General features: G+C 34.5%; 2 protein-coding genes across 8 annotated transcripts in view; one reads left to right on the top strand and one right to left on the bottom strand.

The window, feature by feature from the left end:
- The window catches only part of PCDH15 (protocadherin related 15), a 1372333-nt gene that overhangs the window by 1289751 nt on the left and 65083 nt on the right, over positions 1 to 17499 (top strand). The window lies entirely within an intron of this gene.
- The window catches only part of LOC307174951 (uncharacterized protein), a 592470-nt gene continuing 590822 nt past the window's right edge, over positions 15852 to 17499 (bottom strand). The window contains exon 11 of the transcript XR_013824214.1: positions 15852 to 17154. The gene's annotated coding sequence lies outside the window, so the exon portion shown is untranslated. The remainder of the gene's footprint in view (positions 17155 to 17499) is intronic.

The following is a 17499-nucleotide window of genomic DNA, read 5'->3' as shown; positions in this document are numbered from 1 at the left end:
AAAAGAAGGAAAATTTTGTATATATATGTTTGTGTATGGGTGCACTCTGAAATGGTATACCTAATATGCTTAGAGACCTATTTAAAGTTCTTTTTTTTTTTTTTTTTTTTTAGAAAATATACATTGTATACCTAGTGTGTGTTGAAAATACAGAGGCAAACAAAACAGACTGTCCTCTGCCTTTATAGAGTTAGCATTCTAATAAACTAGACCAAAAAAGCAGGTAATTATTAAGGCTTTTATTTAAACACACATGTAAAGATTTGGATTCTGGCTCAATGATATGAATGTTCATATCGTGTTAAAGTAATTCCTGGATTGTGTCAAAGGACACAGAACAAGAGAATTAATTAGGGACTACCTGCTACATTTGCTATGGTTTAATGCTGATAACTGTCACAACTGATTCTTCAAAACTGATTTCCATTGATCACACCAATCAGTAATTTTAATTGCAGGGAGAGAGAGAAGAAAATCAACTTGTAATTTTTCTCTTCAGTCTTTAATACAAGAATTAATGTCCCTTAAAAGTATCACCCTTAGCATATACCCAAAAGAATTGAAAGCAGGGACTCAAACAGGTATTTTTATATCAGTGTTCATAGCAGCATTATTCACAATAGCTAAAAGGTGGAAACAACCTATATGTCCAGTAATGGATGAATGGATAAACAGTGATTGCTTTACAATGTTGTGTTAGTTTCTGCTGTAAAATGAAGTGAATCAGCTATATGTATACATATATCCCCTTCCTCTTGGACCTCCCTCCCCACCCCCATCCCACCCATCTGTGTCATCACAGAACACCAAGCTGAGCTCCCTGTGCTTTATAGCAGGTTCCCAGTAGCTTTCTATATTACACATGGTAGTGTATTTATGTCAAACCAAATCTCCCAATTCATCCCACCCTCCCCTTCCCCCACTGTGTCCACATGTCCATTCTCTACATCTGTGTCTCTCTTCCTGCCCTGCAGACAGGTTCATCTGTACCATTTTTCAAGATTCCACATATATGCATTAATATATGATATTTGTTTTTCTCTTTCTGACTTACCTCACTCTGTATGACAGACTCTAGGTCCATCCACATCTCTATAAATGACCCAATTTCATTCCTTTTTATGGCCGAGTAATATTCCATTATATATGTACCACATCTTCTATATCTGTTCATCTGTCAATGGACAGTTAGGTTGTTTCCATGTCCTGGCTATTGTAAATAATGCTGCAATGGACATTGCGGTACATGTGACTTTTTTTTTTTTTTTTTTTTTTTGCGGTACACGGGCCTCTCACTGTCGTGGCCTCTCCCGTTGCGGAGCACAGGCTCCGGACGCGCAGGCTCAGTGGCCATGGCTCACGGGCCCAGCCGCTCCACGGCATGTGGGATGTTCCCGGACCGGGGCACGAACCCGTGTCCCCTGCATCGGCAGGCATACTCTCAACTACTGTGCCACCAGGGAAGCCCAACACATGTGACTTTTTGAATTATGGTTTTCTCAGGGTATACGCCCAGTAGTGGGATTGCCGGGTCATTAGATAGTTCTATTTTTAGCTTTTTAAGGAACCTCCATACTATTCTCCACAGTGGCTGTATCAATTTACATTCCCATCAACAGTGCAAGAGGCTTCCCTTTTCCCCACACCCTCTCCAGCATTTATTGTTTGTAAATTTTTTGATGACGGCCACTCTGACAAGTGTGTGATGGTACCTCATTATAGTTTTGATTTGCATTTCTCTAATAATTAGTGATATTGAGCATCTTATCATGTGCCTCTTGGCCATCTGGATGTCTTCTTTAGAGAAATATGTATTTAGGTCTTCACCCATTTTTGGATTGGGTTGTTCAGTTTTTTGATGTTGAGCTGCATGAGCTGCTTGTATATTTTGGAGATTAATCCTTTGTCCATTGCTTCGTTTGCAAATACTTTCTCCCATTCTCAGGGTTGTATTTTTGTCTTATTTATGGTTTTCTTTGCTGTGCAAAAGCTTTTAAGTTTAATTAGGCCCCATTTGCTTGTTTTTATTTTCATTACTATAGGAGGTGGGTCAAAAAAGATCTTGCTGTGATTATGTCAAAGAGTGTTCTTCCCATGTTTTCCTCTAAGAGTTTTACAGTGTCTGATCTTACATTTAGGTCTTTAATCCATTTTGCATTTATTTTTGTGTATGGTATTAGCGAGTGTTCTAATTTCATTCTTCTACATATAGCTTTCCAGTTTTCCCAGCACCACTTATTGAAGAGGCTGTCTCTTCTCCATTGTATATTCTTGCCTCCTTTGTCATAGATTAGGTGACCATAGGTGTGTGGGTTTATCTCTGGGCTTTCTATCCTGTACCATTGATCTATATTTCTGTTTTTGTGCCAGTACCATGCTGTCTTGATTACTTAGCTTTGTAGTATAGTCTGAAGTCCAGGATCCTGATTCCTCCAGCTCCGTTTTTCTTTCTCAAGACTGCTTTGGCTATTTGAGGTCTTTTGTGTTTCCATACAAATTGTAAAATATTTTGTTTTAATTCTGTGAAAAATGCCATTGGTAATTTGATAAAGATTGCATTGAATCTGTAGATTGCTTTGGGTAGTATAGTCATTTTCACAATACTGATTCTTCTAATCCAAGAATATGATATATCTCTCCACCTCTGTGTCATCTTTAATTTCCTTCATCAGTGTTTTATAGTTTTCTGAGTACAAGTCTTTTGCCTCCTCAGGAGGTTTATTCCTAGGTATTTTATTCTTTTTGTTGCAGTGGTAAATGGTATTGTTTCCTTAATTTCTCTTTCTGATCTTTTGTTGTTAGTGTATTAGAATGCAAGAGATTTCTGTGTATTAATTTTGTATCCTGCAACTTTACTAAATTCCTTGATGAGCTCTAGTGTTCTGGTGGCATCTTTAGGATTATCTGTGTATAGTATCATGTCATCTGCAAACAGTGACAGTTTTACTTCTTTTTTGCCAATTTGTATTCCTTTTATTTCTTTTCATTCTCTGATTGCCGTGGCTCGAATTTCCAATACTATGTTGAATAATAGTGGTGAGAGTGGACATCCTTCTCTTGTTCCTGATCATAGAGGAAATGCTTTCAGTTTTTTACCATTGAGAATGATGTTTGCTGTGGGCTTGTTGTATATGGCCTTTATCATGTTGAGGTAGGTTTCCTCTATGCCTAGTTTCTGGAGAGTTTTTATCATAAATGGGTGTTGAATTTTGTCAAAAGCTTTTTCTCCATTTATTGAGATGATCATATAGTTTTTAGTCTTTAATTTGTTAATATGTTGTATCACATTGATTGAGTTGCATATATTGAAGAAGCCTTGCATCCCTGGGATGAATCCCACTTGATCATTGTGTATGATCCTTTTAATGTGTTGTTGGATTCTGTTTGCTAGTATTTTGTTGAGTATTTTTGCCTCTATGTTCATCAGTGATACTGGTCTGTAATTTTCTTTTTTTGTTGAACATTGATAACTGAAATATGCTAATGAAAAATGACTGATAAATTTCATTACATCAGAATAACGGACTACAATGACAAAGACAGCATAAAAGATTAAAATACAAGCAATTAGCTGAAAGCAAATATTTACAACATATATTTAAAAAAAAAACTCAAAGAAACAGTTTCCAGAATATAGAAAGAACTTTAAAACAGCAACTATTTATCCAGTAAAAACAAGGTTGAAAAGTCATGAATATTTGTCATATTATTCAAAAATTTCTGTGTGAGGTAAGAAAGATTAAGCTAGACCTTTGAATATTGTCCCTCTTGGGCTGTTGGAAAATACCAGTCAGTGAATATTATTTGTTAATAACAATAGCTGCCATTTATTTGTCTTTATTACTTTTCTGAGAACTGTGAAAACCTCTTTATTTTAGCCTACCGAAAGTGTTTAAATAAAGAAGCAAACGAATAACACAAACAAATAAACACACTTACCTATAAAGTAGATGCGATTATTCCTTGTTTTATTGTTGGAAAAATTGAAGATTAGTAACGTTATATAGCTTTCCAAGTATTACTCAGCCAATAACCAATGAAGTCAGAATTAAAAGTTTAAGTTTACCTTAGTTCAAGGCCTTTTCTTGTAATCTCTGTATCACATTGCTTTCTATGGGAAGTGAGGAATAGTATCTTGGCAGGGGTAGAATGTTGGCAGAAATAACATATTAAGTTCCTATGAAAAAAGTGGAGATAATTAACATGGCAACTAACTGCTTCTCAAATTGAGATGACCTCTGTGAATTATGACCCCCTCTATTAAGGTAACAAGTCAGATCTGGTTTTAGAAACACTTTTCAATTTATTAACTAATTTGTCTAGTTTATTGCATGTCTTTTTAACTGCAACTGATAGCCTAATTTAATACAAATATAGGGACAAGTTAAATGTGATCAAGAGTAATTTAAATCTTTCTGAAGTATGAAGATATTTTCCAGAAGTTAATGCAATAAGGATTAATCCCTCCTTATAAGTTGCAGATATGAAAAATTCAGTGTCAGAAAAATTGAATTAAAATGTAGACTTGATTTCTACTGAAAGTCAAAAAGACCGTGAACATTACATCTTTGAGTTAATAAAGAAGCCAGATTTAAGAAATTTATAGACTGAAAGAAAGTAATATTTCAAAAAAGCATCAAGAAAGGGAGCATTCTGACCAATCTCTAATTCTTTATTACATTGCCTAAATAAGCTTGGAATGACAGCAAGAGATTTTAGCAGAAAGACGCTGGTGAGAGAAAAAAGCCACAGCCATGGTTAGAGGATGCAAATTTCCTTAGTGGCAAAAAGTATAGAAATATGCAAGAGTAACAATGCAGACAGCAACATAATTGTTTCTAGACAGAGATAAGGGCCTCTGAGGGATCCTGTTCCCTGGCCCTCTGCCTGCTCATATGGGTCTGACAGAAAACAATTCCAGCACACCCATGAGGGTTTAGCATGTGTTTCCCCAGTGTAGCATCTTTTACTGGGCCAGACTCATGCCTGGCTTATGTCAAAACTGGTACTAATAGCAAACCCTTACCCCGTGTTTACACAATGCTAAGTACTCTAGACACTTGTCAGGAATGAACTCATGTGTTCCCCTCAGAAAGCCCATGAGGTAGCTACTATTATCATTCTCAATTTATAGATGAGAACACTGAGACACAGAAACAATATGTAACCTGCCCAATGTGTACACCTAGGCCATAGTGAAGCCAGGATTCATAGCCAGGCACTCTAGCCCGGAGACAATGCTCTGTTCTCCCAAGGTAGAACAGCGCTGGGCTGGAGTCACATCATTTGGATTCAGTCCCAGATATGCTCTTAACTCTCTACGGAACGTTACACTTCATCACTCTGGGCCATAGTTGTCTTCTCTTATGCAAATACTGCTTTAGAACTAGGTGCCCTTAAACGTCTATAACCGCTTCTGATGGTTTGCATGTTATTTACCTTAGGAAAATTACAGTGTGGGGGAAAAAAAGCCAAGTACCCTAAGAGAATTGTTATATTTGAGAACTACATTGTAAAGGTCAAATTCTGAAATCCAAAGCACTTATTTTTCACAGTTTTTATGGTTTACTTGAAGTTATGGTCACTTGAAGCTGGTGGATTATTTTATGACAATTTCTCCCTAGTTGCTCCATATAACAAAGATATAAACAAGTACCAGTCTGAAATTCCCATGAAATGGTAATTTTGATTCCCCTTTGCCAACTCTGGGAAACCCAGCTTTATACAAACACTACTTATTGTTTCAAGAGTGATGTTTCTTAGGAGATCTTACCATTTGTTTCCTTCATGATTACCATGCCATCTAACCTTCTATGGTTTGTACCTTGAACAAGTGAATGCACACAGGTGCCTGAGGGCTCACTGTCTTCTTGGCTATAACCCTATAACTGAATTACTATCTATCTATCTATCTATCTATATAATTTAGATATTATATTGTTATCATGTATCTATGTGCTTGTTTTCTCTACTAGAATTCACATTTCATCTAAGCAAGTATCATGCTTTCTCACTAACTTAATGACATTATAGATACATTGTGCTTAACATCTTGAGGTGGTGCTTAACATCTTAAGGTGGTGTTAGAAATTTTATTTATTTTTACATGTAGTTATGTCTTTTAGTATGTTTAATCAAGACTTTCCATGTAATACTTGAATGAATTATTGACTTTCAGATAAGTAAAATACACTTTAAATTAAACTCTTGGGCTTGGTTACAGCACTGAGAGTGACAGGACCTATCATTTCTCTGGTAATTTCCCTTCTTGTGAAAATTAGAAGCTTAGATTTGGTGATATCTTTATGAATCTATCATGGTTTTCCATTGATTTAACCACTCTGGAGAAACCAAATGTCAAGAAAATTATTTTTTCCTAACAACTGGTGTATTTTTGTTATATATTATTGTATCTTATGTATTTTTGGAAAAGACCTCATGTCTATTTTTGAATTCTATGGAGTATATGCAAACAGATAGTTACTAACCACTCTGTGTCTAAGAGTCTATACATTCTAAGCCTGTATTTTCCCCTGTGCAAGTTGAGGTATATGAACATAGCACCATCACCAGTTTCTGATGCATAACATTTGCCTCTTTTGGTCAGAACAAGCAGAAAATTATAGTTTTGTTGCTAGTATTATACATGGACAAGACCACATCTATCTTTGTAGCCACAAATGGAGTTTCCAGATAAAATAATTCCACATATATGTTTTACTCTCTTTCTCTTCCCCTTCTCTGCAAAAATCTGTCTTTTTATTGTCCAGAAGAGAGATCTAAAATCATCTCATTTACGTAGTAGTAACTCAATTTACAGTTGTTGGTTTGAATGTAACTTAAGAATTGCCTTAATTTTTATTGCTTAAAATAGGAATGGGACTATTTTTTTTACAGGCTATAAATGTCTGAAGAATGACAAATTTGGGGTCCTAAAACGTAGAGGAAAATAGCTCTCATAACTGGAAATTACCTTAAAAGAAGAGAGTTTGAGAACTTTTTATGGGTTTCAAGCCATCAGGCATGTACATGAAGAAAAAGTAGTTTATTTGGTGAATGTCCAAATCATTTAACCTTCCCTAAATTAATTGGTGGCCCATATATTTCAAAGTCTGATCACACTTTAGTGAGCTTAGAAATGTATTTAATGCTTGCATGTCTTTCAGACGATTATATGTCTAACAATCCAAGGTATGGATGTGGAATATTATCTTCTGAATCAAGCTTGCATTTTCTTGTAGAAGATTTTATATGTTGTTGAGCGGTGATGGTTATATATACATTCCTATTTTATGTTTCAAGGACCATATCTTCCATTACCTGGTAGGAATATTGACAATCAGAATTCTTCCGAAATTTTCTGAAAATTCTTCTGAAATTCTTTAAACCTCCATTTAACTTTGTGCTGTACTGAACTGACACAGGAGACCTATAACACCAATCTTAGCAAAAATGATAAAAGTGAGCTTTTTAAAAGGTTTTTATTCATACTTCTCTAAATACACTTTATTTTTGAATTGCCTCTTAGTACTGCCAATGAGAAGAGTAAAGTATTAGATTTCCCTAAAATGTATTTTGAAGAAAATTCATTTCTAAAAAAGTCATAAAGAATGGATGACTCTCCCTAGTAATTCTAATGTATTTACATTAATGAAAACCAGCAGGCCTGGAGCAAGACTATGTACATAAAGAGAATATAATTTACATCGGTTAGTTAATAAGTCACTGTATATCTGAGAATTACAAAGAGACTTTTCAAATTTTTTTCAAAAACAGACACAGAAATGTCTGCAATCACAAAAGTGCATTCTAATGAATAGGAATAGTAAAACTCTAGAAATTCTCATCAAGTAGATCCTGAAACTTTATGTGGTTGCTACACTAATTTTTGTAAATTTATATCTCTTTTTATACTGCCTCATTTTATTTGTTCCCAGGATTTTTTTTTTTCCTAGGAGTCATGGCCTCTTACAATCCCAGTGATGCATAAAAAGACAAAGTCAATGAGTTTCATAGTAATTTGAAAGACTTTATTACCACCTGAAGCCAATAGACCTGAAGATATGCTACAAGACAATATCAAAGATCTCCAATTCAGAGTATATAAGAACTCTAACAAACTGATGAGTGAAAACAGAACAAAACAAAGAGCTCAAGATAAAAAGATAGGAATCAGACTGGAATAGACCATGAATAAATATATAAAAATTGGCAAAAAAATGTATAAAGAGGAATTCAACTTTATTAACTACTAGGGAATTACAAAATAAACCATAAGAAATCACCACATGTTCATCAGGATAGCTAAAATAAAAAAGACAAAACCAAATTTCAAAACAACTGAATTTCTCAGATATTGCCAAAGGGTTATAAATTGGAACAATATTTTGGAAAACAGTTTGACATCATCTACTAAGTGTGAACATATGCATATCCCCTAATTCATAATTTCTACTCCTGAGTTTTTACACAACATAAATGAATACATATGCTCATAAGAGATATGTACAAAAAATCCACTATTTGTAAATACGTTAACTGTAAAATCAAAAAGCTGCAAACAACCTCAATGTCCAGCAACAGTACATACATTAATATATGTGAGCAAATGAATTCAGACCAAAAATACAAATTTCTTTAAGTCCCTTTATATAAAGTCCACAAACAGGAAAAACTAATCTAATCAGAATAGTTGTTATTCTTAGGAGGAGACTGATAACGCACTCTATTTCTTGATCTAGATGCTGGTTATGTCTGGAGATATAATTTGAAAAATAAAAATAAAAATTTTAAATGTTTAAAAAGTGCTAAATTCATAAAAACAAAAGGTAGAAGGTTATTCAACTTACTGGTAATTCAAGCTGTTTTTCTTGGAAGGTGTAAAATAATTCTGACCAAAGTAGAGGAGTTCATATTTTTCTTATTAGCCCTCTGTGTAGTTAATATTAAGGAATTATCTATTTTTAATTCTTAGTGAAACAATGCCACATAGTTTTCTTTTGATTTTTAGCAAGAAAGCATATTTTGGGAAGATGGGACACTATGTTATTGGTGGCTGTGACTGAGAAATGCCAGTTATCAAGCATGGTAGGTTGAATCTGGAAGATAGTATGGGTAGAGAGAATGCAGGTTGGTATGAACAAGCACATGGGATTATCTGGTTCTTGGTTTCAGAATCCAAAATTGTAAGCCAGAGAGATAAGATTTGGACCTGAAAATTGTGTAATCGTATCCACAGGTTAGAAACAGATTGCTAAGTCCTTGCAAGACACATGAGCACAGGCAAAAGCCTTGCTGTTATGTTATGATATAGAGCACTGACCAAGAATCTGAGCTGAGTAGGAAGAATAAGTGAGAGGAAACAGATTGAAGTTTTAGAAGAACCAGGTGAAAGAAGGATTTAGGTGCTCAGCAGAGAACAAGCATCACAGGAAACATATAGTGTGCCTTCCAGACCTAGAAGGCCCCGGAGGAGAGCTCAGAACACACTCACTGCAGGGTTCAGTGACAAGGGCAAGGCCAGGTGATACTGAGACAACCACTTTTGAGGGAGGGGCTTTTTGTGGGTTTACAATTCTGGGTTAGAGCTAAAATTAGAGAGTGGGATGAGACTGAGACCAAAAGTACAAAAAAAGTACTTCTGTAGGCAGGAAATGAATAGAACAGGAATGCCTCTGCTCCTTCTATGACAGCAGGAATGACTTAGGGAACTAGGGAACTTTTCACTTAAGTCAATATTGATTAAAGTTTAATCAAATATTATGAATATGCTAAATCCCAAGATTATGAAATATCAGGTAAATGAATAAAAAACATAAAGGCCATAAAAATGAAGTTTTGATATTTAAATCTGTATCTTTTCCAAAAGCATAACGAAGAACACAAATCTGGATTTTTATCCTTTAACCACTACTGGGCTGTGTAACCTTGGACAAATTTCTTAACTTCTCTAAGCATCATGTCTACAAGTGATGGCAGTACTATCTAACAAATTTCTTTTGTTATAAATTTTAAAAATGCATAAAAAGCATGAACACAGTGCCTGTCTCCCAGAAATCTCTCAATAAATATTCACAGTCATTATTAGTTATTTTATCTGAGTAGTTCTTTTTGCCTATAAGATAATCATAATCTCAGACTCCAGATGTTCTTAATTCAGCATGCACAGTGCATATAAGTTATTAAAAACACAATTCTATTGAATGCTCAGGTATTTTATCATTGCCCTTGAAACCAAATAGTGGGCATGTCTTTCTAGAACTCACCTTTAGCATCAGTATGGACCACTAATTTTTCTTCTTACCTTAATGGTAGAATAATTATAAAAGCTGAAAGTTAATATTAAGATATTATCCCAATGAGAAGTAATCAATATAACTTTTTCAACTTACATATTTTAAATGATCAGTGGTCAGTTTAAGTGGTCAGTTCTCTTACATAAGCAATGATCATATTGATATTTTTGAAACATATTTATAAGTTTTAAATGAGTAGTATTATCTTAACACTGCATTATGAAGTATTTTTGTATATATTTTATTTATCAGTAATTGTCGATAGCTTGATATTTCCCTTTTAGGAAGCCATAGCAAATTTAAGAAGAAAAAAATCTCTATATATGCAGGCGTGATGTTTGAGAAACAAAGCCTAACAGCACAGCTAGGAGAAATTTCAGCCTTCAGATAGTACCAGTATCAACTTATCCAGAGGACAGTTTTAAAAAGAATATTTTTAAAAAAGGGCATATTGGGTTTTTTTTTTTTTTTTTTTGGTCCTTATCATACCATACCATGCCATAGCAAACCACAAAATTGGACGAGGTTATCTTCAATAACTAACATATGTCTGAGAAGTAGAAAAAAAATCTTGAAGTTCTTTTAACTAAAATAGAAACATAATTAAGATATCTGTAAAATTTCTTAAATAGGCTTTTTCAGAAAGAAGGTACTAAAGCCATATAAAAAAAGTAATCCCAGACTGGAAAAGTCCAGCAATTTAAGAATGTTAAAGACATCCCTTAAATTCCCCCCTTGTAGATAGACGTGGTCAAAAATACCATTTCTCCAAGAAAAAGTATTAATAGAAAATTCTGAACGCAAAAAATTTATCTTTCAAGTTTATAAATGAACTATCTGTTAAAAAGTTGAAACATGAAGCAGTCCTTTCTCTGGCTTTAATGAATCACAGCATGAAACTTCATCTTTCCTGGCACCTCCTGAGCATATTAACGTTATGTTAATAATCATCATGAAAATTAGGGATAACTAATGAGAAAAGGAAAAGAACACAGTGAAAATGTGTAATCTCACATACATTTATAAGGGTCTGATTAGCACTAAATGCAATTAAAATATTGAATTCTCTTTCAACATGTCATTTAATGGAGCAGCACGACCAGGATAAGGATATAAACAACTCTATTTCCTGCCAGTGTTTGTGTTCTGCTTTGTCCTGAAAGAGAGATATGGAGATGAAGCTACTTGTCTTAATTTAATTCCTACTGAACTCTGATAGTATCTGCACAGAAGGAAAAAATTGAGAAATATTAAAGTGCAATTTTTAATGAAATCTGTCGGCTTAGTACAGGGGCTATCTCTGAAGCAAGGAGCCTGGAAATAATCTTCACCCCACCACATACTTCTCTAGGCACAATAAGTCTGTTGGCAAATCCTTCATGGGCCTTAAAGTCAAAGATTAAAACTCTGCTCACCAACTGTGTGATTTGGGGTCATATACTGAGTCTTCCACAGTTTGGAATACCATTTACAGAATGGCTTTAGTTCCTTCTACCCATCCCAGAGTTAAGAAAATTAAATGATACTCTATTCATAAAGTGCTTAGCCCAATGCTGGACACTGGTTATACCTTCAGATTATCTCTGATGTTTTCCCAGATCTTTCCTGATTATAATCTTCTATATATTACTCTTTTTCAGTGCTGACAGTCAACCTACATTTAATTATTTCAATCATTGTCAGTGCCAATTCTTCATTGGCTGAAGAACTATTTAGATTAGAGCAAGTTAGCCAAAGGCAATTAGGTTAAAGACAGGTTGGCCAATGCTATTTTTTGGCCAAAACAAAACAAACATACAAACACACAAAAACTAGCAATTTTATTACATATAAATGCTATCTAGTAACTGTCTTTCAAGCTTTAACTTTGATGTTCTGTGGGGTGGTTTTACAAAATTTACAGCTTTTTATCTCTTTGTAAATAATTTTACTTGATTATCATAATTTTTTTTTTTTTTTTTTGCGGTACACGGGCCTCTCACTGTTGTGGCCTCTCCCGTTGCGGAGCACAGGCTCCGGACGCGCAGGCTCAGCGGCCATGGCTCACGGGCCCAGCCGCTCCGCGGCATGTGGGATATTCCCGGACTGGGGCACGAACCTGTGTCCCCTGCATCGGCAGGTGGACTCTCAACCACTGTGCCACCAGGGAAGCCCCGATTGTCATAATTTTTTATCCTACTCTTAATGCTATGTTTTATCTGAAATGGAAATATACTCTCTTTTGTTTGAAATAAACAAAATTCTCAATGGCTGATTAATGACTGAGAATACTAGTTATAAAATCATAAAGATGACATGATCTCGATTATTTGTGCGAGGCACTCCATTTCATACCTCAGTGAATATTCAACAGCCACCCTATTCAGCATGTCCTATTTTCCTTATTTTACAATGAGGAACTAAGCCCTAGAAAGTTATTTGCCCAAGCTCATATAGCTAATAAGTGGTAGATTCAAGCTCACATCCGTCACTTCTAAATATTGATCTCTGGTATGCTTCTACTGACATTTCAGCCAAACATTATTTGACCACTTGCTGGACATGATATTAGAATAAAAGATATGAATAGAAACACACTTTATGTGTAATAAAGACACTTAAATATTGTAATATGCAAAGGTAAATGCTATACTAAAAATAATATAAAATATACTACTGGAAACATGTAGGTGGAAGCAGCACTCCCTAGGGAAGTCAGGCCAGCCTTCAGAAAAGCAGTAATTTAAGCTGAGGTTTTAGTGCCTTATTCAACATTACATATATTCAATGTGTGTGTGTGCAAACACGCATGCCATAGTATAGTCCAGGAGTGAGTATCATGTGGCCTAGCAGACGAGACATTTAAGAGAGAAGAAGCCATGTGTGCAAAGGCCTGGAATCATGAAAGAACATAGATTGTTCAGGAAAAAAAAAGTAGGTAATGTGATTGGTTTTGGAGAAATATAAATAGAATAAATGTAGGGCAAGAAATTGAAATGTTAAACTGGGATCAGATTGTGAATATTTCATGGACTTGTCTTAAAGTTCATCTTCTGGGAGGTGTGAGTTATCATTTTTAAGCTATTGCTGAATTTAAAAATGTGATAGGAGAGCCTGATTTTGGGCAATATCAGCTTCATGGATAGTCACTGAAGTGAGAAGGATTTCATAGTAGAACTCAGAGGGCTTGCTGATGGACTGAGAGTAGAAAGGCAAGGTGTGAGATAAGACAGTTGAAGTGTCTACTGAGATTTTTAGCTCAATTCAATCCATAGGTACTGATGCCCTTACCAGGCAAAGAGAAGACAGAAGGAGGACTAGGAGGGTGGGAGATGAGAAGAAACTAAAATTGGTTTGGATTGATCAAATGTAAAGTAACTAAGAAAGAACCAGAAAGTCAGAGATAATGAATACGTCATTTAATTTCTTTTGAATATGGAAAGATTTAGGATTTGTAACTACAGAATTTCTGCAAAAGTACAAATTTCTTAAACATTTTAATATAAGTAAGTTTTTGGTAAAAATCCATAATATTTTATGATCCAAAATCAACTTTAAAAACTAGTTTCCTCTCTCAAAGAGAGGACTGAAATTGTGCCTGTATTTTCTTTTCATACTATGCCTGTTGAATAGAGTGCAATTTCTTTCTTTTCCATATGAATGAGAAGTTAGAAAAAATGATTTCAGAGTTCATTTCAAAGCATCATTGAAGAATATATGATGACATTATATTAGCAATGATGAAAAGAATAAATTATTTTTTGAGATAATATTTATTTTTGAATATATTTTATAAGGAAATGGAAATAAAACTAAAAAAATGTTTCAGTTATTACATAAATGCAGGACTTGATTATTTTGAACTCTAATGCCTTCTGTAATACAGAATGTTTCAATGTATAACTTTAAAAAAATTATAAAAGGAATATTTTGCTAATCTTCAGGTCAGTTTCTCTCTTTAATTTTTCAAATAGATACTACTGTGTGATATTTGCCACCACTCTTTAACTTAAGAGTAAACTGGCAAATTCTAACTAGTATAAAATAATAATAAAACCCCTGAAAATTCTGTAATTCTGTGTTGCATGATCTTACAAACCATTATTAAATTGTTGTTTCTACACCAAGTTTTGTTTTACTCATTAGAATATCTCTGAATTACATTAGACTTTAACTTAACTATAATTAAGTAAATGATTAATGGGCATATTGAAATTAGAGATTATTTTATTGGACTATGGTCCTTTTTTTGATGTTCTTATAAAAATTAAATACTAAGATTTCTTATTTAAAATGTTTCTTTCCTCTCTTTTTTTTTGTTTTCATTTTTACAGAAGTCTTAAATAGCCTTCTAACTAGATCAATCTACCTGACACTTTCCTTATTTATATTTTATTATATGTTGGACATATTGCCTTTAAGGGCTTTAAAATGAAGGTTTCTTTGTAGTTTCTAAAAATGCAAGAGCCATTTTGTCCCTTACAAACACAGCTTGACATACTGACATTAGTCGTGGTAATGTGAGATTTGAGAACTTTTACCCCGACATTCAAAAATATGTACACTCTATTTCAGGGAGAGTGAGCCTTCAGTGCTGTTAACTGTTAAAATGGGGTCTAATTGAGAAGCAAAAGTTAAAGTTAGCATTATTGGACTTTAATGGGCTTTGGAAGTTCTTTGGATATCACTAATTATTCCACTAATATTTCTGCATCCATAGTATTCATTTAGGCAACAGAGGGGAACAGTTATTTAGGCTGTGAGAAAATTAATGGGCTCACCTACTCCCCTGTATGATAGAAGCAGTTATTTGGTGATTTTCTCTTAATGTTGGGCACCTGTGTGCATTAAAATTTCCAGATGAGGTCTTAGAAATGCATAAGTGGTTTCCTGTGTCTTAACCTTCATTTAAAAATATAATTACAGCAAATATAATATTCATTTCTGACTTTCATTTTTTAAAAACAGCTCTAGACATAACTTTCCTGATTTTGCTCACTAAGAGAAACTCACAAAAGTCAGTGAGTCAGATCTTCCAGAGTCACCTCTTCTACATAATAATGGCTGTGTCAGGAACCCAGTATAAAGTTTTGATTATAAAGAAGCTGATGTTATAAATAAAGTGACATTCATTCTTTAGTAAATTTGATTCACTTAGAGTTTTCATGATAGATCAGTTTTAATTTTTAGACATTCGTTTAGCCAAACTTGTTAGATGTCCCCTTATTACTATCTAAAAAATGATGGAGTAGATTTATAATTTTTTTCCCCTTTCATAGAATATCTCTATGAATGTTTTCCCATTTTTAAGGAAACAATGCAGGTTATATACACAATAGTTCATTTATTTAAGAAAAAACCTCTTGGCTCTAACCTCTTGGCTCTTTTGCTCCATTCATGCTTGAGTTCACTAATGACATTTTAGGCAAAGCTTTTCCTTCCAAACTGGTACTTAGTCCCCCAGAATGCATCAGGCCTAACTTTTGCTCTGTCATTAATTCACTAATACTCTTGTGCCCTATGCCTAACCTTCTAACAACTTCATTTATGAGCTTTTTATTTCAATTATTTTTTTTTCATTTCTAGAAAATATATTTTACTTAAGTTCAACTATTCTCATTTTATTTGTATTTTAAAGATCACTGTTGTTTAGTGGAACATATTGTTCATTTACTTTATGCTCTCTGTCCACTAATTCAAATATCTAAAGCCTTTGTGGGTTCGACTTTCATTTTTTATCACAACAGACTCTTTATTCGTGGTATTTTGTTTCTTGTTCATTTTGAGAATTATGTGACTTTAAGTTTTCATCTTTCTTGCAACTTATTTGTTAGAATTCTTTGAGGCATATGTTGGAGGTAGCTGTTTTGAAAAAGTGCTTGCTTCTGTGAGGAGGCTAGGCTATTATCAAAGACCAGTTTCTCAAATTCTCAGTTGTGGGTTTTCTGTTCATTCAGGTAGAGCTCAGGACCACCAAATTTACAAATTGAGAATACTGTGGTTTATCCTTGAGTTGAGGGAATTGGTAGTGTGTGAATGAAGGCTACAAACTCCGATGAAGGCTTGTGTTGGTTATGGATTGAGTCTCAAGGAAGTTTTGGGGTTTTTTTGTTTTTGTTTTCTGTTGTTGTTGTTTGGTTGTTTCTTTTTTCTGCACTGCATTCAACATCAAGGTTTAAACCAGGCAGTTTTCTTTTTAGTTTTGGGTGGTAGTGGCAGTGGTTGCTGGAAAGGAGAGATGACTTTCTCATTCACCCTTAAAGTGAGAATTTAGCATTCTTGAGAGTGGAGTCTTTAGACTAACTTCTATGCGTGGGCCTTCGGTCTTGCCTCCTATTCTCTGAGCCACTCAAGACCTCATAAATTAAATTTTAAGTTCACCTAGATCAGAAGAAACCCTCTAGGTGAAACTACCATCAGTACTAAGCTGTTTGTATTCTTGCTTTCTCTTGGTTGTTGACCTGCATATATATTATTGTCTTTCTATCTCCTTGATATGTCTAGGAAAAATTCTGAAGATCATTTATCTAGCATTTAATGTTGTTTTCACTGGGATTTTAGTCCTGGTACTTATTCTGACATATTGAATGTAGTGGTTATAGTATAGGTTTTAGAATGAGACTTACCCAACTTTGCTATCAACTATCTTTGTGATTATGAGCAACTTACTAATCTCTCTGTGCCTCCATCTCTTCACCTATAAAATAATAACAATAAAACTTATTCAAGGGCTTCCCTGGTGGCACAGTGGTTGAGAGTCCGCCTGCCAATGCAGGGGACATGGGTTCGTGCCCCGGTCCGGGAACATCCCACATGCCGCGGAGCGGCTGGGCCCGTGAGCCTGTGCTCCTCAACGGGAGAGGCCACAACAGTGAGAAGCCTGCGTACCGAAAAAAAAAAAAAAAAAAAACTTAAAAGAAGGGATGGCATGAGATTATGTATGAAAAGTATTTACATAGCACCTGGAAAATCATAATAGCTCAATAAAAGTTAGCTCGCCACAGCAGCTATAACATAACATTACACAAATAATGTAAATGGACTTTGTGGTTTAAAGAGCACTTGACAGGTTGTTAACCTGAGACTGACCCAGCCTCAGTCACTGACTTTAAGTGGACCCTCCGCAGTTCAAACCCAGTTGTGCAAGGGTCAACTGCATATAGGTTTTTGTTTTAAATCATGTGTTTATTGAAATTGAATAGACAAAGTTAAACTTAATAAGCCT

The sequence above is a fragment of the Stenella coeruleoalba genome (genome assembly GCF_951394435.1).
Source record: "Stenella coeruleoalba genome assembly, chromosome: 16".
NCBI lineage: Eukaryota > Metazoa > Chordata > Mammalia > Artiodactyla > Delphinidae > Stenella > Stenella coeruleoalba.
This window is presented reverse-complemented; position numbering and strand designations above follow the sequence as displayed.